The sequence below is a fragment of the Carcharhinus amblyrhynchos genome, chromosome 18 (assembly GCF_965287045.1).
Source record: "Carcharhinus amblyrhynchos chromosome 18, sCarAmb.v2.hapA, whole genome shotgun sequence".
Taxonomy (NCBI): domain Eukaryota; kingdom Metazoa; phylum Chordata; class Chondrichthyes; order Carcharhiniformes; family Carcharhinidae; genus Carcharhinus; species Carcharhinus amblyrhynchos.
In genome coordinates this window covers 13,298,291-13,321,295 of record NC_137341.1, presented here as the reverse complement: position 1 = coordinate 13,321,295, position 23,005 = coordinate 13,298,291, and positions in this window count along the sequence as shown.

The window sequence follows — 23,005 nt, the reverse complement described above, 5'->3', positions numbered from 1 at the left end:
TGGTGCTAATAAGAACAAAGAACAACACAGCACGGGAAACAGGCCCTTCGGCCCAACGAGCCCGCGCCGCCGTCCTACTATCTCAGTGACCTATTCATGATTTTAGTCTACGCCTAACGTGCGAGGATCAGGGAGGTCCAATTTAGGGACAATTTTAGTACCCAATCAATCAGCCTAAAAGCACATCTTTGGGGGATGTGGGAGGAAACCGGAGCACCCGGAGGAAACCCACGCAACCACGGGGAGAACGTGCAAACTCCCACAGACACAGGCCCAAATCCATGTGTCCGCACAGCAACAGAGATAGTCTCTGAGCTGTCATGTTGCCCTCAAGATGGTCCAGTTTAAGCACACTAACGACATGAAGCAATAGGCAACTCCCGAAGCAACATCCAAGAGCAGCCCACTACAACCTGCCGCCTGCATGCCCCTTGCTGGACTTAAATGCCTGTGGAGACAAAAAAATTCATTATTAAACAGGCAAAGACTAACATTCCTGAGGCAAAACGTATTCCCAAGCCTACAATGTTCAGTAAGGCCTACTATATCCCCCTATATGTAGCCCGCTCATATGGCTGTCTAAGTGACTCTTAAACAACCCTAGCGTGCCTGCTTCCACCACCTTACTCGGCAGTGCATTCCACACCCCCACTACCCTTTGCGTGAAAAACTGCCCTCTAATATTTGTCTTATACCTAGCCCCCCTCACCCTAAGCCCGTGACCCCTCGTTCTATCCATTTCTTGTAGCGGAAAAAGCTTACCACCATTTACTCTATCTATCCCCTTCATAATCTTATAAACCTCTATTAGATCCCCCCTCAGCCGACGTCTCTCAAGGGAAAACAGCCCAAGTTCATTCAATCTTTCCTCGTAAGACAGCCCTTCCATACCAGGCAACATCCTGGTAAATCTCCTCTGCACTCTCTCCAGGATCTCTACATCCTTCCGGTAGTACGGCGACCAGAACTGGACGCAGTACTCCAAGTGAGGCCTAACCAACGTTCTATACAACTGCAACATCAGACTCCTACTCTTATATTCTATACCTCTTCCTATGAAGGCTAACATACCATACGCTTTCCTCATCACATTCTGCACCTGGACCGACACCTTCAGGGACTTGTGCACTTGCACCCCCAGGTCTCTCTGCGTATCTATACTCCGGATAGTTCTACCTTTTATCGTATAACTCCCCTCCACATTATTCCGGCCAAAGTGCATCACCTCGCATTTCTCCGGATTAAATTCCATTTGCCATCTATCTGCCCAATCTACCAGCCTGTCTATGTCCTGTTGCATTGCCAGGCACTGCTCCTCAGTACCCGCCAATCCAACCATCTTGGTGTCATCAGCAAATTTGCTGATCACACCACCTACCCCCTCTTCCAAGTCATTAATATATACCACAAATAGAAGAGGTCCAAGTACCGAGCCCTGCGGCACACCACTGGTGACAGGCCTCCAATTGGAAAAGGAGCCTTCCACTACTACTCGCTGTCTCCTCCTCCCAAGCCAGTTCTCCACCCATCTACATACCTGGCCTTGTATCCCATGAGCCTTCACCTTTTCTATCAGCCTACCATGAGGGACCTTGTCAAACGCCTTACTGAAATCCATATAGACAACATCAACGGCTTGTCCTTCGTCAACCGTTTTTGTCACCTCTTCAAAAAATTCCACTAGATTCGTAAGGCACGACCTCCCTGTAACGAAGCCATGCTGCGTATCCCTGATCAGATTGCAGCGCTCCAGATGTTCATACATCCTATCCTTGAGGATCCTCTCCATTAGCTTGCCTATAACCGAAGTCAAGCTCACCGGCCTATAATTCCCTGGGTTATCCCTCTGACCCTTCTTAAACAACGGTACTACATTTGCAATGCGCCAATCCTCTGGGACCTCACCTGTGTCCAAAGAAGAGACAAAGATTTGCGTCAGAGGCCCAGCAATTTCATCCCTCACCTCCCTTAACAGCCTGGGATAGATGCCATCAGGCCCCGGAGATTTATCCGTCTTTATACTGTCTAAAAGTCCCAACACCTCTTCCCTCGTGATGACTATATCCCTCAACGGATCCTCAAACTCCTCAAGCACAGCACCAGACATCAGGCCCCTCTCCTGCGTGAATACCGACGCAAAGTATTCATTCAGGATCTCCCCCATTCCCCCAGGCTCCAAGCATAGTTCCCCTCCTCTGTCCCTGAGAGGACCAATCTTCCCTCTAACCATCCTTTTATTTCTAACATAGGAGTAAAATGCCTTAGGATTTTCTTTAATCCTACCCGCCAAAGCCATTTCATGGCCCCTTTTTGCCTTTCTGATGCCCCTTTTAAGTTCTCTCCTACATTCTCTGTATTCTTCTAACGCAATCTCTGTCCTCAAATGCCTAGATCTAATGTACGCCTCTCTTTTCCTCCTGACCAGGTCCTCAATATCCCTAGTTACCCACGGCTCTCTAATCCTACCCTTCCCATCCTTCCTCTTAACCGGCACATGTCTTTCCTGCAAAGATTTTAGTTTTCCCTTGAGAGACTCCCACATACCCAGCGTCGACCTGCCATCAAGCAGCTTACCCCAGTCCGTATCTTTAAGATCCTGCCTAATCCGGTTGTATCTAGCCCTCCCCCAGTTTAACACCCTCCCCTTAGGACAGGCTTCATCTTTATCCATTAATATCTTAAACCAGACAGAGTTGTGGTCACTGTTAGCCACCTGCTCTCCTACTTCAACGTCAACCACCTGCCCAGGCTCATTCCCCAGAACCAAGTCCAGTATAGCCCCCTCCCTGGTCGGGCTATCCACATACTGCTCCAGGGATTATTGGATTAGTAAAACAGAGGCTTGGGTGAGTAATGTGAGGTTACTGCGCAGTTAGTGACCTTGAACTAGCTTCATGAAATAAATCAGGAAGAGAAAACTAGTATTGGCAGTGGTGAACATGAAGTTATTAAAGAAAGGCACTGTCAGGTGGATGTAAAATATCCTGTGGCACTGTTTTGTAAAGCAACAGGAGAGTTATTCCCAATGTTCTGGCTCTTCGAACAACACCTCAAAAGCAGGTTATTTGCCATTATCACATGGCTATTTGTTGCACCTTGCTGTGTGCAAACTGGCTTCCAAATTGCCTGAACTGCTACAGTCATTGGACGTTAAAAGTAATTCTTGTTTGAGCATTTTGGAATGTTCCGAGGGCAGGAATGGTGCTCTGTAAAAATAATCTTTTCTCCTTATTGGATTGTTGTTAAAAACTAATGCCCTTTAGGGAAGGAAACCTGCTGTCCTTACCTGGTCTGAGAAAAAGGTGACATGGAATGTACTCAGGTGGGAACTTGAACGTCAGGCACCAAGGCTGGCTCAGTAACACTACTGACCAAGCGGGCAGGGTCCTGAAGGATATCACTATCAGACAGGGCTTGGCAGCAGCAGGTGAGAGAACTAACATGAGGGACAAACATCAACAATGTCCTCAGCCATCTCTACCTGTTGCAAACAACAATAGTGAGAGGAACACAGTGGAGCTTTTCTCCCCCACACTCACCATCCCATAAACAACCATGAAATATTATCCACCTTTTAACTGTGAAGCATGGGGGTGGTTTAGATATCCAAAAAAAAACAATGAAACAGATGATGAAATGTTGCGTGTGATGAATGGGGCAACTTCCACCCGTAATTGACATTGCATCATTGACATCAGGTGATGCTGACAGCACAAGTATTCAGTTTGCAGAACATTCGAAACCCTTATTCAATTTGATTTCGCAACCATTACAAATTAGTCTCAACAAGTGCAGCAAAAGGTGAAACCTTTTCATGCTCTCACTCTTTGCTGCAGTATGATGCAAGGTAGCATTGGGGAATCATTCCAGTGCACTGTAGCACTGACACTGAAGAGTTAGTCAGTACCAAACTGTTTAAGAGCAAATAGATGAGATAATTGGGGGAATGGACAGCAGCCGTACAGGGGGTTGTGTTAAATCACTGATGCAAATTGGCTTGTGGGGTCAGGTGGTGACTACTCTGATAGGAGCCCTCCATGTATCAGATACAGAATTTAAAAAATAACAATTCATGCACACCACAATGGATATCTTGTTTTACAGTGAAAAGCTACCACAGAAATGTAAGTTGTTGGTGTTATCATCTCTGAAGTCCGTTGTGGAACAATGGGAGTGTCATCTGGTCCTCTTTCAGGTAATTTTTTGACAGACAAATCGGAGCTGGTTGGAAGCGTAGAATCCAGCTTCTGTTGCAATCACCTACAGAAACCCATGCAATGGCAAGTGTAGTCATTCAGTCAAACACCCTTTATTCTGTACCAAAGAGAAAGGCTGCACTCGTGTCTTACAGGCAGTCAACACCTTGGGACCTACAACACCAATCTGGGAGGATAGCAGGTTTAAAAGCCCCAGCTGACTCCTTCTCATTGGGCAGCCTCTACTCACTCAATAAGGAAGCTCGTACTCCACAAAGCTCACACAGAGATCTATCAATTATTCCCTCATGGCCATCATAACATCCCTTCCCCCATCTTAGGTCCATGATTCTCCAAGCTCCCCCACTATGAGAACGTCCTTTCTGTTGCTTAGTGGTTGATCTGAAGTCTGTTGAATGTGGGGCTGAGTCAGGCAACGTAAACCATACATTATTTCCAAAGGGAGCATCACAGGGTTATCAATGTGGGTTCCTCCTTAGATTCTGTTTCAGCCCAGAGGTACACTTCTTCAGCCGTCATCTCTGAGTGCAAGCCTTTACTATCTGGAGGGCTTAATGTGGAGTCAGCCTTGAGCTGAGGGCTGACTCTGGCAGCTGCCATCTTCATGGGCAATTGTGGGGCCTACTCATGCATGGATTCCCTGGCTCTGAGAAGGCCCAAGCGCTTCTTTAAGGTTTACCCTGGACTCTGATCTTGTAAGGCATTGATCCCATTTTCTCCAAAATGATCCCAAGGACCCAACTGGGACCATCCCCAAAGTTTCTCACATTAACCAGATCACTTGTTGCAAAAGTTCTTTCTATCCTTGCAGAATTGCAATTTCTTTTTTGATTTTCTTGTTGGGGTTTCTTGCCAAGTTTGGGAATAGCCGGCTCAATCTGGTGTGAAGCGTTGTCCCATTAACAGCCCCAATGGGGCAATACCAGTTGTGTGGTTCTATAATCTAACAAAAATTGTGTCAGCTTAGTCTCCATGGATGCTGTCAGTTATTCCTTAATGCCATTTTTGAAGGTTTGAACTGCCCGTTCTGCCAGTCCAGGTGATGAGATGCAGTTCAGAAGTTTTGGATACAATTGGAGAGCACAAAGTCCTGGAAATTACTAGTAGTGAAGGCCATGCTGTTATCAGAAACCAAGACTTCAGTGTTCCATTTGTACTGAAGTTTTGTTATAATTTATCGATCATAGCCTGAGACGCTGTGGAGTTCCAACCACTTGGAGTGTGCACCTTCCGTGGTTTAAAACATAGAACATTGCCAGGTCACTCCCATGAGTGTAGGGAGGCTACGGAAGGAAGTTTTTGATTTTCCTGGAACAGGTCGCATCGCTTCATCATATCTGTGGTGTCAGAGTCAAGACTGGGCCACCAGATGTAATGCTAAGCTAGCATCTTCATTTTCAATTCTCCCTGGTGATTATTATGTAGTTCAATTAGTATTGGACATCATCCTAGGGGTGGAACAATTACATAGGACCCTCCCAAAGAATAATCCCATCCTTGTCGCCAATGTAGTAATTCAGCCAAATGTCAGTGTCCTGTTACCAACTATCCTTTATTGTGTTCCAAAGAGAAGGGCCATGCTGACGGCTTACAACTAAATAGTCCATATTTCGGGATCTACAATACGAGTCCGAGTTGAGAAGTAGGTTTAAAAAACCCCGCTGACTGTTTCAGCCCTGCTGCACTCTCAATAAGTGAGCTCATAGTCTATGTGGAGATTTATCGATGATTCCCCATGGTCTTCAAGGGCATCATAACAGGAAGAAAAATAGTGGGAATATTAACATCAATTTTTTTAATTCCCCTCTGAACCCCATATCCCCCTGACTGACAATATCCATCTTCAAAAGAATGCAATACATATTTTTTTTGTCTCTTTACACTCTCCTGCTAAATAATTCTTGAGGGCTATTTTTAAAGAATAGCATGGTACTGTTCTCCCCCGCTCTTCATCTTGGCTATTCCAACAAGTGCCAGTGTTTAAAATTAATAAGCATTACCGTTGCTGACCTTCAGATACATATTCAAGAGATCTGCTCCAGCTGTATGCTTTCAATCACCCAAAACAGTCAGATTGATAGCTTTGTCCCTCACAGCGACACTAAATTTGACGGATATTTATTAATAATTTAATAGTCTATTCATATTAAGATGTTGGAATATTGAATTGTATAATAAATCATTGTGGTCACATCTCCATTGAAACTGCTGACAATACCAGATTTGGCCTTCAGTTCTATTCCCATATTAACCTTGACAGCTATCATTGACAGTCTTTTTATTATGCCTGGCTTAGAATTTCATTTGCCCTAAACCATGATGGTTAGCCCATTAATAATGATAAACTAGCAACATTTGTTGAATTTCAAATATATGTAAGTAACTACAGATTAAATACTTCTGCTGTAGCATCTATTACTTTTATTGAAAGCTGTTCCTTCATTTGGGGAACCAGGATCTGTTTAATACCTCTGTCTGTCTGTCCCTAACATTGGAGTTGATGGGCACTAGTTCCTTGAGGAAATATTCCTTCTATTATCCTTGTATTGCTTGGCTAGGAATTTTCTGAACTTGTTTCAGAAGTTCAATGTAAGTTGGTATAAAGTATTTTAGGACTCAGCAACATCATTAAGATTAACAACCACTTTTCACTTTATAAGCACAATGCTTGTTGTTAAAAGGAAGCAAAGAGGGTTCAGTTGGGTCTGTCCATTATCTAGGGTCAAGCAATGTCTCACTGTGGTCATCCTCAACGTTTCTTTATTTCATACCCTGATCCCATCCCAGCACAGCAATTATATCCGGTTTTATGAGCGGAGATGGTTAGTCAATGCACACCTTTGGATTCACATGGACTTTCAAAGTGACTCTGAGATGCCGATATTGTTTTTATTCCTTCTTTTTGATTCCCAGCTTGGGTCACTGTCTGTGCAGAGTTTGCACGTTAGCCTGTTTCTGCGTGGGTTTCCTCTGGGTTCTCCGGTTCCCTCCTACAGTCCTGAAGATATGCTAGTTAGATGCATTGCTATGCTAAATTGCCCCTTAGTGTCCAAAGATGAGACGGTTAAATGGATTAACCATGACAAAGCTTGTGTTATGGGGATAGGACGGGGAAGAGGGCCTGGGTAAGATACTCTGCCAGAAATTCAGTGCCAATGCGGTGGACTGAATGGCCTCCTTCTGCACTGTAGGAATTCTATGATTTTCCATTGCTGTGGATCTGGAGTTACATGTAGGCCAGACTAGGTAAGGTTGGCAGATATCCTTCCTTAAACGACTAGTGTATCAGTTGAAATTTTACAACAATCGATGATGTTTCATGATCACCATTACTGAGATCAGCTTTGCAATTCCAGATGATTAATTGAATTTAGATTCTGTGATGGGATTTGAATCCTTTTGGGCCCCTGGATGATAGTTCGTGACTTTATTCCTGCCATCACTGGTCATTGCTGATTCCAAATGTCCTTGCTGCATTTCATCAGGCAAAGTGAATGGTGAGATTCAGAATTGTAGCCTGATTAATGTTCTGATCTCTGGACCAACAGTGGAGTCCTTTAGTTTCTTTCCTATTGTATGTGCAAAATTACATTTCATTTGCAGGGGTCCAAGTCTCGTGACAGGAGTTGTGCTCAACACAGCACAGGATAAATCTCTACAAAGCCCTAGAAATCTATCATAATTACAGGGTTGGCAAATCACACGTCTGATCTTTTGCTGAGTTCTTTGACATCAATTGCAAATTAATCTCAGCATAGACTGCACTGTTGCCTTACTCTGTTAAAAAACATTTTTGCTTTCTTAACAAATGATCTTCTTTTGATTGTGCTTTAGAAAAGTATGATCTGCTGCTTGAAAAAAATAATAATCCTGTTTCTGTTTCTCCTCCAATAGTTACCATGGTGAACATGTTCTCAGAGGTAATCCCTTAATTCAGTTGTTTTATGTTGGAATTAGATAGGGAATTGATCAAACTTTTGGACTTTTGCAGCACTTGTAAGGGTAAAATATTGCTAGAATTTGATTTATTATTGTCACATGGATTAGTATACCCTGAAAAGTATTGTTTCTTGCACGCGACACAGACAAAGCATGTCATTCATAGAGAAGGAGAGAGTACAGAATGTACTATTACAGTCATAGCTAGGGTGACGAGAAAGATCAACTTAATGCAAGGTAGGTCCATTCAAAAGTCTGACAGCAGCAGGGAAGAAGCTGCTCTTGAGTCTTTTTTTTATTCATTCATGGGACCTGGGGCAGCATTTATTGCCCATCCCTAGTTGCCTTCGAGAAGACGGTGGTGAGCTGCCTTCTTGAATCGCTGCAGCCCATGTTCTGTGGGTTGACCCACAATGCTGTTTGGGAGGGAATTCCAGGATTTTGACCCAGCAACTGTGAAGGAATGGTGATATATTTCCAAGCCAGGATGGTGAGTGGCTTGGAGGAGAATTTGCAAGTAGTGGTGTTCCCATGTATCTGCTGTCCCTGTATTTCTAAATGGAAGTGGTCGTGGGTTTGGAAGATGCTGCCTAAGGCTCTTTGGTGAAGTGTCACAGTGCATCTTGTAGATGATATGCACTGCTGCTACTGAGCATTGCTGGTGGAGGGAGTGGATGTTTGAAGATGTGGCGCCAATCAGGCGAGCTGCTTTGTCCTGGATGGTGTCTAGCTTCTTGAGCTGCACCCATCCAACCAAGTGGTGAGTGTCTTATAGATGGTAGATAGGCTTTGGAAGTCAGGAGCTGAGTTACCTGCTGCAGTGTTCCTAGCCTCTGATCTGCTCTTGTAGCCACTATGTTTATGTGGTCAATGTTTCTGATCAGTAGTAACCCAGAGGATGTTGACAGTGGGGGATTCAGTGATGGTTACACCAATGAATGTCAAGGGGTGGTAGAGTGCCTCTTATTGGTGATGGTCATTGCCTGGCATTTGTGTGGTGTAAAGGTTACTCGCCATTTGTCAGCCCAAGCCTGGATATTGTCCAGATCTTGTTGCATTTGAACGTGGACTGCTTCAGTATCTGAGGAGTCATGAATAGTGCTGAACATTGCACAATCATTGGCAAACATCCCCACTTCTGACTTTAGGACGGAGGGAAGGTCATTGATGAAACAGCTGAAGATTGTTGGGCCAAATACATTATAGTTGATGAAATACTCTTGAAGTGTTGTCACTGTTGTAATGTAGAGAGGAACTACTGCCAACAATTTGAACAGAATACTTCAGCTGTAAAAGGCTTCTGGACATTGTGGCATTGAGGAAGGCACTATATAAATGTAAGTTCTTCCTTTTCACAGCAAAATTCCAGGGACATGGTACCACAAAGTATTTACAGCACAGACCATTTGAGCCTATTGGTCTATGCACCATTTGAGCCTTCTACTGTTCTACATCTAACCTCATTAATATATCCTTACATTTGCCTTGTATTTATCTAGCTTCCCCAATCTCTGCTAATTTCCTCAACTATTCTTCTGGTAGAAAGTTTTGCATTCTAAATATTCTCTGGTTGAAGAAGTTTCTCCTGAATTCCCTTTTGGATTTAACAGTGACCACCTTATATTTCTGGCCTTTAGTTTTAGTCTCCCCTACAAGTGGAAACAACCTCTGTACATCAATTGTCTTATGAGGAGCAGTTGAGTAGGGTGGGGCCTGTACACATTGGAGCTTAGAAGCATGAGAGTGACCCTTTTGAGACATATAGGATTCGCAGGGGGGCTTGACAGGGTAGATACTGAGAGATTCTTTCCCCTTAAAGTTTAAAAGTTTATTTATTAGTATCACAAGTAGCCTTGCATTAACACTGCAATGAAGTTACTGTGAAAATCTCCTAGTTGCTACGTTCTGGCGCCTGTTCGGGTACGCTGAGGGAGAATTTATCACCTAACCTGCATCAGGAGGAAATTGGAGCACCCAGAGGAAACCCATGCAGACACGGGGAGAACATGAGGCCGCACAGACAGTGATTCAAGTTGGGAATCGAGCCTGGGTCCCTGGCGCTGTGAGGCAGCAGTGCTAATCACTGTGTCACCCACCAGGTGGATTAGCCATGGTAAGCACCTGGGGTTACAGCGATGGGGTGGGGGGATGGGGACTAGGTAAAATGATCTTTCAGAGAGTCAAAGCAGACTCAATGGGCCAAATGACCTCCTCCTACACTGTAGGGATTCTATGAAATGCTTTGCAGGTACTTGATTCATATTATTAGGCTATATGATAAACAAATACTACAAAAGAAGAGGATAAACTTGTATTTTTATGGTACCTTGAACACAGAAAACTGGGATGCGCCAAGAGGCCAGAAATGGAGAAGTTCAGAGTCACAGAAGGGTTGTGGGAGATGGGGAGTTGAGCAAGTTAGAATTGGGGAGGGGTAAACCTGTGGAGGAATTTGAATAAGAGTGCTAAAAAATTAGGTATTGCTAGAAAAGGTACCAAAGTAAGCCAGCAAATCTAGGTGAAGTGTACATGGGACTTGGAGCAAGTTAGGGTACAAGCAGCAGAGTTACAGAGGGGCTCATGTCTGAGGGTGCAAGATGAGAGGTTGTGAGCAATCCAATTCAACCTCTCTGTGGTGATGAGTTGGCTGGAGTTGATAACTAAGTAATAGACTCCACCATGTGGGAGAGTCTAGGACCAGAGGCACAATCTCAGAGTAAGAGTGTCACCCATCTGAGACAGAGACGAAGAGGAATTTCTTCTCTCAGCGGGCAGTGAATCTATGAAATTTTTTACCACAGAGGGCTGTAGAGGTTGGGTCGTTAAGTATATTCAAGGCTGAAAAAGTCAGCTTTTTAATCAGTAAGGGAATCAAGTGCTTTGGGATTAGGGCAGGAAAGTGAAGTTGAGTCTTATCACATCAGATCAGTCATGATCTCTTTGAAGCAGACTCGATGGCTGAATGACCTACTCCTATTGTTATGCCTTATGGTCTTATCCATAGAATCCCTACAATGCAGAAGGAGGCCATTCGGCCCATCTATCCTTGCAAACTCTTTCACATTTTTGAAGACCTCCATCCAGATAGTCCCTTTTTTGCAGAGAGTTTGCTTTTCAAACTTTCCTGATAGGCATGATCTCTCAGTCCTGTTACCATTGTACTTAATTGTACCTTCATTTTTGTCATTCGCAAACCAGTGTAAAAGAATGATTTTCAGAAACTTTAATGAGTAAACTTTTGGATGTTGATGAAAAAGTATGTTCTATTCAACCAGAAATGGAATTCAATAACTGTACAGTGATAAAAGTGTAAATTGCTTGTCTGCAGATAAAGATTGGTTAAAGTTTACTGGAGAATGACTAATGCATTTTTTTTGTTTATACAGAGCTAAAGAGTGATAGGAAGTTCATAGGAAATGGGATTACCAAGACAGAAAAGGACAGTCAGCAAAAATAACTGCACACACAGATCAGAGTATTTCAGCAAGAATGATCAATGACATTTTATACAGATAATGATAACAGCTATCTTTAAACAAACTTTATAACAAAATCATAAATCACTGTGGGGAAGGGGGTGAAAGCAAGAACAAACAACCGCATGAAGCGGCTCTGGAGACCCCACAGGATGAGATTCTTAACTGTGTTTTTACCAGTAACACAAGGCTGGCAGATTCATTAGAATTCAACACACACATAGGATAGCTCAAAGGGAAGGAAGTGCCAAGAGAGATTTTTCTTTTCTATAATGTACATCCTCTTTCGTAGAATAACAAAAAAAATCATGTCTTAGTAAAAATGCTAAGTTTCCTAGCAGCCCCCAGGTGGATGTAGTGACATTGAATAGATTTTTTGAAAATTCATTCAGGAGATGTGGGTGTCGGTGGTTGGGCCAGCATTTATTACCCATCCCCAATTGTGGCTTGCTAGGCCATTTCAGAGGATATGTGAGGGTCAATCACATTGCTGTAGCTCTGGAATCACATGTAGGCCAGGTAAAAATAGCAGGTTTCTCTCCCTAAAGGAGATTAGTGAACTAGAGTGGCACGGTAGCATGATGGTTAGCACTGCTGCCTCACAGCACCAGGAACCCAGGTTCGATTCCTGGCTTGGGTCACTGTCTGTGAAGAGTCTGTAAGTTCTCCCTGTGTCTATCCCAACCAGCAGAAACAATCTCTCAGAGTCTACCCTCTTAAGCCCCATTCAGAATATGTACATTTCAATGAGATGACCTCTCGCTCTTCTAAATCCCAGAGGAAATAGACTCAATTTACTCAAGTCTGTCATCCTGGGACAACCCCCTCATCCCAGGGACCAATTTCGTGAATCCTCATGTGAAGAGACCAAATCTGGGCACAATATTCCAAGTGGTCTTGCACAAGGACAAAATATTCTGCCTCATCTTTTAATCCTGTCATCCTATTCACTCACAGTGGTACAGAGATTAGCATTGCTGTCTCACAGTGCTAGAGCCTCGGTTCAACTCACAGCTTGAGTCACTATCTGTGCGGAGTTTGCATGTTCTCCCGGTGTCTGCATGGGTTTCCTCCGGGTGCTCCAGTTTCCTCCCACAATCCAAAAGACGTGTTGGCTAGGTGTGTTGGCCATGCTAAATTCTCGCTCTGCGTACTCAAACAGGTGCCGGATTTGCACAGCAGCTTCATGGCAGTGTTAATGTAAGCCTACTTGTGACACAAATATATAAATTTCAAATCTTTAAGCACACGTCTTTAAACTGTATACATCAGAATGCTCAGCTATCTTTCTTCATTTCCCTGAAGAGAGTTGTATATTCAGAACTTGCCCTGCCCATGTGTATAACTCTGCACTCTTTCCAGTTAAACAACATTTGCCAGTGATCATCGTCCACAGTCTAATTGCTCACACGGATGTCAATCATCTGGACATTGTGCCACCAGGACCCACACCCAGATCATTAAAGTAGTGAAGACAATGATCCCAATATGCCCCTGATCCCAATATGTCCCTATAGGATATGGCTAGTGAACAATCTCCAAACACCTCCAAAACCATGTATAAACTATCTGTTGCCTCCATCCTTCCATCCATTGATCGTTTTATACTGTATCCCAAGACAAATTTCACCATCAAGATGCACAAACTTGAATTAATTGCAGCAGTTGGGGATTCAGGATTGTAAGAAATATGATTGGATCTGGAAAATGGCAAAAAAATTAACAGAGCAACATAAAGTATTCCGAAGAGACAAGATAATTATTTTTATGAAGAAATAAGAAGTGTTTGAAAAGAAAGTTTATCGTAACAAGGGCCTTAAACCAATCAAAAATAGTGCACCCAACAGCAAACTTGTAATTGCATTTATAAAGAATGCACCGGGAAATCTATTTATTGTTCTCTCATTTGTGTTTCTAAAACTATTTAATTCTTTTTATTATTTCCTTTCCTCTAGTCATTTTTTGCAGCAACACCTGCACTCTCCTGAAGATGGCGACTGTTCCTGGAGTCTATCTTCACAAGCAGTAATGGCTTCTTTTGAAAGTGACCAATTCTTTATGTATGGAATGGGTGGTGAATGTGTCATGATGGGAGCAGGAAAGCATCAAGACTTTAACACAGGGACATTGACTAAAGATTTACATGTCAAGCCTGGGTAAGATGATCTTTCAGAAGGTCAGTTGCAGATTTGATGGATCAAATGGCCTCCTTCTGTACTGGAGGGATTCTATGATTTGAACTGTTGGCTCTGGATCACAGAATGATTACAAGCACAGGAGGTTCAGTGGTTAGCACTATGCTTCACAGCGGTAGAGACTCGGTTCAATTCTTGGTTTGGGTCACTATGTGCAGAGTCTTTATGTTCTCCCAGTGTCTGCGTGGGTTTCCTTTGGGTACTGCAGTTTCCTCCCACAGTCCAAAAGACATGCTGGTTAGGTGCGTTGACCATACTAAATCCTCCATCTGTGTACGCAAACAGGTGCTTGGAGTGTGGCGACTGGGGATTTTCACGGTAGTTTCATGGCAGTGCTAATATAAGCCTACTTGTGACGCTAATATATAAACTTAAAAACTTGCAAGCACACATCTTTAGACTGTATACATTAGAATACTCAGCTATCTTTCTTCATTTCTCTGAAGGGAGTTTGCATGCTCAGAACTCACCCTGCCCATGTGTATAACTCTGCACTCTTTCCAGTTAAACAACATTTGCCAGTGATCATCATCCACAGTCTGAGCGCTCACACGGATCTCAATGTACATATGCCTGGTTATCCTGGAATTCACCCCTTCCTCCTCCCAAAACAAAGTCCAACTGAAAACATCAAACGGAGATTGCTAGATTTTTGTTAGGAATGAAAATTCAGGGATTTGGATCCAAGGTGGAATCAAGAAACAGACAATTCAGTGAATGGCAGGCTGCAGTACTCCTCCAAGTTTTGTCATTGGCTCACATCTCTGGATTATTAAGCTAGATACATACAACCATACCCTGGATACAGGAATTAGATACCGAACATACAATAAATGCCTGCTACTCCATTTTCAATTTGACCAGATTAAGAGCAGCACAGCTGTACTCTGACATGGATTGGCAGTCATTCTGCACATTAACTTGACGGGGCACCCAGTCGAGGGACAGATGGACTCAGGGCATTCGTTTCTCATCTCATAGAATTAAAATAGAATGAAGTAAATGGCAAATGTTGAAAACATAACCTCAGGATGAATGATAATTGAATTTATGTCAAAGCCATAAAAATGTACAAACATGTTTTAAAAATCAGTTTTTAAGAGGTTAATGCAGGTCACTGTCACATTCTGTCACTCCTGGTAACATACTGCTCTCTAGTGTGGATTATGAGGTAGTGCAATCAGCAAGATAAACCATACAAGTCACCGTATCAACAATGTCCATGTATGAGGAACACTATCACATCAGTAAAGATATCTTAATTTAATTTAATCAACTTACTTACAAATTGAAGCCAGCTCCTCAACTGGATTTTCTTCAGGAATCAAAACAACGGGTGTTTATCATTTCAACAATACACAAAAAGCTTAAAAATTAAAATAAGTTTACAAAACGTCAAGCTGTAAGATTTAAGAATGTAGGCTGAATTCTTCTGTCCCTGCGGATTTTCACAGTAACTTCATTGCAGTGTTAATGTAAGCCTACTTGTGACAACAATAAATTTAAAAAATGCCTTTAACATAACAAATCACCCCAGGAACTTTACTAAACAAAATGTGACACCATGCAATACAAGGAGATGTAAGATCAAGGATCAAAAACCTGGTTAAAGGAAGGAGAATGAGGTGGAGAGCTTTATGGAAGGAGGGCACAGTTGACTGACAACTGCAGCAACTGGTGGAATGATGAATAACCAGAGATACAGACGCAAGAGTGGAAACAGTGTGGAAATCTCAGAGGGTTGCAGGACTGAAAGAGATTACAGAGGTAAGGAGGGATGAGGTCATGGAAACAAGGGAGACGGGATAGATTGAGTTTATTTTCCTTGGAGCAGGAGAGACTCGGGGGTGGGGGGGAGGGGGCGGTTTGGTAGAACAAAGTATAGAACAAGAACAGGTCCTTGGGCCCGCCAAGTCTGTGCCGACACAGATGCCTCTCTACTATTTTCCTGCCTCTACATGATCCCTCTATTCCCTGCGTATTCATGCATCTATCGAGATGCCTCTTGAACATTGTTAGAAAATCTGCTTCCACCACTTCCTCCAGCAATGTGTTCCAGGCATTCACCACTCTCTGTGTGAAAAACTTGCTCCTTACATCTCTTTTAAACTTTCCCCCTCTCACTTTCAACCTATGCTCCCAACTAATTGACCCTTCGACCCTGGGAAAAAGACTCTTGACTATCCACTCTATCCAAACCTGTCATAATCTTATAAACCTCCATCAGGTCCGCCCCGCACCCTCCAACACTCAAATAAAACAATCCAAGTTTGTTCAACCTTTCTTCATAATCCATACCCTCCAAACCAACATCCTGGTAAATCTCTTCTGCACCCTTTCCAATGCATCAACATCCTTCCGGTAGTATGGCAACCAGAATTGTACACAATACTCCAAATGCAGCCTAACCTTAGCCTTATACAGTGCAACATGGTTTTCCAATTCCTATACTCAACGTCCTGACCAATGAAGGCCAGCATGCCATATACCTTCTTGACCACCTCATCCACCTAAGTGCCATCTTCAGGGAACTGTGGATCTGCACACCGAGATCCTTCTGTTTGCAAATCTTTCTAAGGGCTCTATCATTTGCTGTGTACTTTCTTCTGCAGTAGACCTTCCAAATCGCATCACCTCATTTTTTTTGGGTTAAATTCCATCTGCCACTTTTTGGCTCAGGCCTCCAGCCAAATTATATCCTGCTATATTCTCTGATGATCCTCCTCACTATCCACTATTCCCCCAATTTTTGTATCATCTGCAAATTTACTGATCAGACCACCTACATTTTCTTCCAAATCATTTATATATATTACAAACCACAGAGGCTCAGCACTGATCCTTGTGGATCCTCCTTGTCCCAAACCTCCAGTTAGAAAAGTACCCTTCCACTGCTAGTCTCTACTTTCTATGCCTAAGCCAGGTTTGTGTCCATCTTACCAGCTCACCTTGGATCCCATATGATTTCACCTTCTGTCTCAGCCTGCCATGAGGAGCCTTACTGAAGGCTTCACTAAAGTCCATGTATATAACATCCATTGCACTGCCCTGGTCAATTTTTCTTGTCACTTTCTCAAAGAACTCAATCAAGTTTGTGAGATATGACCTCCCCTTCACAAAACCGTGCTTTTGCTAATAAGCTTATTCTCTTCCAGATGTGAGTACATCCTGTCACTAAGAATCTTCTCCAATAATTTCTCCACCACTGATAGAAGGCTCACAGGCTTGTAAATTCCCGAATTGTCTCTTCTGCCCTTCTTAAGCAGAAGAACAATGTTAGCCAATCTCCAATTCTCTGGTACCTCCCCGTGGCTAAGGAGGATACAAAGGTTTTGGCTAAGGCCTCAGCAATTGCTTCCCTCACCTCTCTCAGTATTCTGAGATAGACCCTATCTGGCCCTGGGGACTTGTCCACCTTAATGTTTTTTAAAACCTCCAATACTTCCTTTTTATCTCAACACGTCCTGGAATGTCAACATCCTCCTTTCTACGCTCACCATCCATCACATCCTTCTCCTTTGTGAATACTGATGCAAAGTATTTGTTCTGGACCTCACCCAGCTCCTCTGGTTCCCTCCTCCACTGTCTTTGACTGGATCTACCCCTTCCTTAGCTCCCTCTTCCTCCTGATATACAGGTAAGAAGCCTTGAGATTCTCCTTAATCCTGCCTGCCGAGGATATTTCATGGCCCCTTTTTGCCCTCCCAAGTCCCTGTTAAACGCTTTCCTACTATCTTTGTATTCCTCAAGAGCCTTATCCGTTTTCAATTTCCTGAAATTTCTGTATGCCTCCTTTTTCACCAAGCTCACATCTCTTGTCATTCCAAGGTTCCCAAATCTTGCCATCTTTATCCTTCATTTTTACAGGGACATACTTGTCCTGAATTGTTCACAAATGATCCTTAAAAAACTCCTACATATCAGATGTGGGTTTATCTTCAAACAGCCGTCTCCAGTCCAACAAGGGGCATACACACGGTGCGTCATGCGAGGGCTGCTCTTGGATGTTTCGAGAGTAGCCTAGTGCTTCACATCGTTAGTGTATGCTTAAACTGGACCAGATGCTGGGCAACACGACAGCTCAGTGACTATCACTGTTTGCTGTGCAGATACATGGATTTGGGCCAGTATCTGTGCGAGTTTGCGCATTCTCCCCGTGCTTGCATGGGTTTTCTCCGGGTGCTCCGGTTTCCTCCCACACCTCAAAGATGTGCTCTTAGGCTGATTGGTGTAACAAATTGTCCCTAAATTAGTCTCCTCAATCTGGTTTCCAATGTGGAGTGTCATAAGCATAGACAAGGGTCATGGGTGGAGAGGGGACTCACAATGTTTGAAATGGCAGGGTGAGCTCGTTGGGCCGAAGGGCCTGTTTCCCATGCTGTGTTGTTCTTAGTTCTTTGTTCTTTGTTATATTCCCTAGCTCCTGCCTAATACTGTCATAGTTAGCTTTCTCCCAGTTTAGTACTTTCATTCTGAGGCTACTTCTATCCTTTCCTACAAGTATTTTGAAACTTAAAGTATTGTGATCACTGTTCCCAAAATGGTCCTCCCACTGAGACATCAATCACCTGTATGGGCTCATTTCCCAGAACCAGGTCTAAGACAGCCCCTTCCTGAGTTGGACGATCTACATACTGCCTCAAGAAACACGCTTGGACACACTGAGCAAACTCTGCCCTGTCCAAGCCCCCGGTTCGAAAGAATCCCAGTCTGTAGTTGGGACATTAAAATCACCCATCACAACATCTTCCCGTAATCTGCTAACATATTAGTTTCTCCACTTCACACTGATCGTTAGGAGGTCTGTACTGCAATCCCAACAGTGTGATTGCACCATTCCTGTTCCTGAGTTTTACACATATCGCTTTACTAATGATCCCACCAAGGTGTCTTCCTCCAGTATAGTTGTGACATTCTCCTTAATCACTAAAGCAACTGCCCCACCTTTTGCCACAACATTATAGTTCCATGTAGTAATCCAAGTTTTAAGTTCATCCACCTTACCTGTCATACTCCTTGCATTAAGGCGTCTGTCCTGTCATGTTTTGTACACTCTCCCTGTGTTTTATTTCTCTTAGCCTTACTGGACCCATTCACAGAGTTCTCCACAGTCTCTGTACTGTGTACTGTGGCTCTTTTAGATTTTTGTCTTTGGCTTCTCTGCCTTGCACTTTTCCCCTTCCTGCCTTTTGTTTCTGTCCCACTTTACTTCCCTCTGACTTCCTGCATCAGTTCCCATCCCCCTGATAAATGAATACAAAATTATGAGAGGCAGAGATAAGGTAGATGATAAAGATCTTTTCTCCACGGCAGAGGTGTCTAAGACCATGGGGCATAGGTTTAAGGTGAGGAGTAAATGGTTTAGAGGGAGTCCGAGGAATTACTTTTCACCCAGAGGGTGGTGGAAAATTTGGACATGCTACCTGAGAGGATGGTGGAGGCAGGTACTCTTGCAACATTTTTTTGTGATTTGATTTATTATTGTCACAAGTATTAGTGTACAGTGAAAAGGATTGTTTCTTGTGTGCTATACAGACAAAGCATATCATTCATAAAGAAGGAAAGGAGAGGGTGCAGAACGTAATGTTACAGTCATAGCTAGGGCATAGAGAAAGATCAACTTAATATGAGGTAGGTCCATTCAAAAGTCTGATGGCAGCAGGGAAGAAGCTGTTTTTGAATCAGTTGGTACGTGACCTCAGACGTTTGTATCTTTTTCCCAATGGAAGAAGGTGGAAGAGAGAATGTCCAGGGTGCATGGGGTCCTTGATTATGCTGGCTGCTTTTCTGAGGCAGTGGGAAGTGTAGTCAGAGTCAATGGATGGAAGGCTGGTTTGTGTGATGGACTGGGCTTTGTTCACGAGCTTTTGTAGTTTCTTGTGGTCTTGGTCAGAGCAGGAATCATACCAAACTGTGAGACAACCAGAAAGGATGCTTTCTGTAATGCATCTGTAAAAGTTGGTGAGGGTTGTAGCAGACGTGCCAAATTTCCTTAGCCTCCTGAGAAAATAGAGATGTTGGAGGACTTTCTTAACTATAGTGTCAGCATGGGAGGCCAGGACAGATTGTTGTGATCTGGACATCTAGAAAATTGAAACTCTCGACCATTTCTACTTCATCCCCATTGATGTAGATGGATGTGTTCTCCACTACACCTCCTGAAGTTGATGACTATCCCTTCCATTTTGTTGACATTGAGGGAGAGATTATTGTTGTCACACCAGTTCACCAGATTCTCCATCTCATTCCTGTACTTTGTCTCATCGTTGTTTGAGATCCAACCACTATAGTGGTGCCATCAGCAAACTTGAAAATCGAGTTGGTGGAGAATTTGGCCACACAGTCATAGGTATATAAGTAGTAGAGTCAGGGGCTGAGGACACAGCCTTGTGGGGCACCGGTGTTGAGGATGATTGTGGATGAGGTATTGTTGCCTATCCTTATGATTGTGGTCTGTGAGCTAGGAAGTTCAGGATTCAATCACAGAGGGAGGAGCTGAGCCCCAGGCCATGGCGTTTGGAGATGAGTTTTATAGGAATAATGGTGTTGAAGGCTGATCTGTAGTCAGTAAGTAAGAGTCTGACATAGGTTTCTTTGTTATCAAGGTGTTCCAGGGTTGAGTCCAGGCCAGGGAGATAACGTCTGCTGTGGACCTGGTGCAGCAATAGGTGAATTGTATGGATAGAGGCAATCTGGGAGCTAGAATTGATTCGTGCCATGACTAATATTTCAAAGCACTGCATAATGATGGATGTCAGAGCCACTGGGCTCACTGCCTGGCTTTTCTATGGTACAGGAATGATGGTCATCTTCTTGAAGCAGGTAGCAACCACAGATTGGTGTAAAGAAAGGTTAAAGATGTCTGTAAATAGCCTGGCCAGCTGGTCTGCACAGAATCTGAGTGCTTATCTGGGTACTCCATCTGGGCCAGTAGCTTTTCCTAGATTGACTCGCGAGAAGGCTGTTCTGGCATTTGCGTCGGTGACCTTGGGTGCTGGTTCGGCCAAGGCTTCTGGGGTGCAGAGTGTGATCTTGTGAATCTCTTGCTCAAAATGGGCATAGATTGCATTGAGCTCATTGGGGAGGGGTGAATTGGTGGCGGCGATTCTACACTTAAGAAGCATTTGGATGAGTACTTAAATTGCCAAAGCAGAGTGGGCTGTAGACCAAGTGCTGATAAATGGGATTAGTGAAGAGCTGTATTTGATGTTCGGCATTGGCATGTTGGGCCAAAGGGCCTTTTCCTGGGGTGCATGACTCTAATCAGTCTGTATAAAGATCTGAATCATTTGATTATGCCAAGCCTGTGCAGAAAGGTATGTATCGATGAGGGGGGATGGCCATGAGATACCGTTTTATGAAAATCAAAACTTCTCCTGCAGTCCAACCTCATGGATGTTTTGGTGCTGAGTATTCTCAGGTGTATTATATGCACTGTTGTGGTTATCAGGGTGGATGGATACACGTAGTAGTGGATATGAGGGCTGGGGATACTGCTTTCACTAGAACTGGCGGGCAGGGGGGGTGGAGTTGGGTCGGCAGTGGTAGGGCACAAGTGGTCTCTGCCACGACTATGATACTGATGGTGACAATGAATGAAGTGCGACTGGCGCGGGATTACAGTCACTCCATCGGATCTTCAGCCTACATGAAGGTGACAGAAAAGGAACAAAGCATCAACTTTCCCACCCTTTACAGCCAGTGGGTTTCAGACAATCACAGCTCAAACATAGGCAGGATGGCAGCCAATCTGTGCACACACAGCCAGCTCCCACTAACAGCAATGTGATAATGATCAGATAACCTGGTTCAGTAGTGGTGCTCAAAAGTACCATCCAGGGAAACTATGAAAGGAGTCATGATGACAGGTGAGGAGGAGTAAGAAGAGAGAAGGTTTAAAAAAAAGTGTGGAGGGAAGGGAGAACCGAAAGTGTTAGACAGGTTAGATTTGAAACAACAGCCAAAGTGAACACACCAGATTAAAGTACAACAGGTTTATTTGGTATCACGAGCTTTCGGAGTGCTGCACCGTGACTCACCTGATGATGGAGCAGTGCTCTGAAAGCTCATGATTCCAAATAAACCTGTTGGATTTTAACCTGGTGTTGTGAGACTTCTAACTGTGCCCACCCCAGTCCAACGCCAATGTCTCCACATCAAGTGGACACAGGAATAGCTTGAGTTACATCGGCCTAGTAATGTCACAATTATTACAGAATCACTGAATTGTTGCAGTGCAGAAGGAGGATTCAGCCAATGTGTTTGCATCAACTCTCTGAATGAGCATTTCATCTATTGCCATTCTCCCTGCAATCCTGCACATTGTTTCCTTTTCAAATAATCATCTAATTCCCTGTGTGCCTCGATTGAACCTACCTCCACCAACACTCTCAGGCAGCACATTCCAGAGGTGATCATTCACTATATATATATCCTACAATAAGGAATAAAGATTAGATAACAAGAGGGAATCCAGAGTTAAAGATAGAGATACTATGTTGGAGTAAAGTTGAAGTAGGATGGTGTTTGCATCAAGCATTAGTAAATTGTCATCCAAGTTTGGAACCAGGTGTGGAAGGTAAGTGAATTCAAGAGACCCTTATGACACCCTGAGATCATTCATTGTAACCTGCAAAGCCTCCTTCTATGGGATAAGAGCAGTATTATCACACCATTGGTATGATAGAACGGGATGTCTAATCACATACACATCACAAACCCTGGCAGATGCAGTGAGAAAGTACGCTTAGGTCGAAAAAAGTTTGGCCATGGTATTGATGGTGAAAAAGTTCCACAATACGTCTACAGTCAGCATTTCACCATAGTAACTGTCCATAACCTTCTGTTGGGTCTCTTTATGGAAGGCGAGGTGATTCCTCCAATCGCATCAGCCTGGATCCAAAGCTGGGCACTGCTATTAGGCGCCTACGAATATACCCTAGAACATTGTCCAGAGAGACAGATAGCCAATGCTACATTGAAAACCTGGTCAAGCAGGGCAAAACCTGCCAGGAAAACTAAAAGGTGCCACCAGCAGCCTTGTTGCACCTTTTGGAATGGTTGGGGAGACCCTGGATGTGGAGTACAAGCAGACTTTGCAGGGCCATTTTTGGGCTCCATGTTCTTAATTCTGATTGATGCCCATTAAAATGGATCAACGTGCACCAGATGGCCTCTA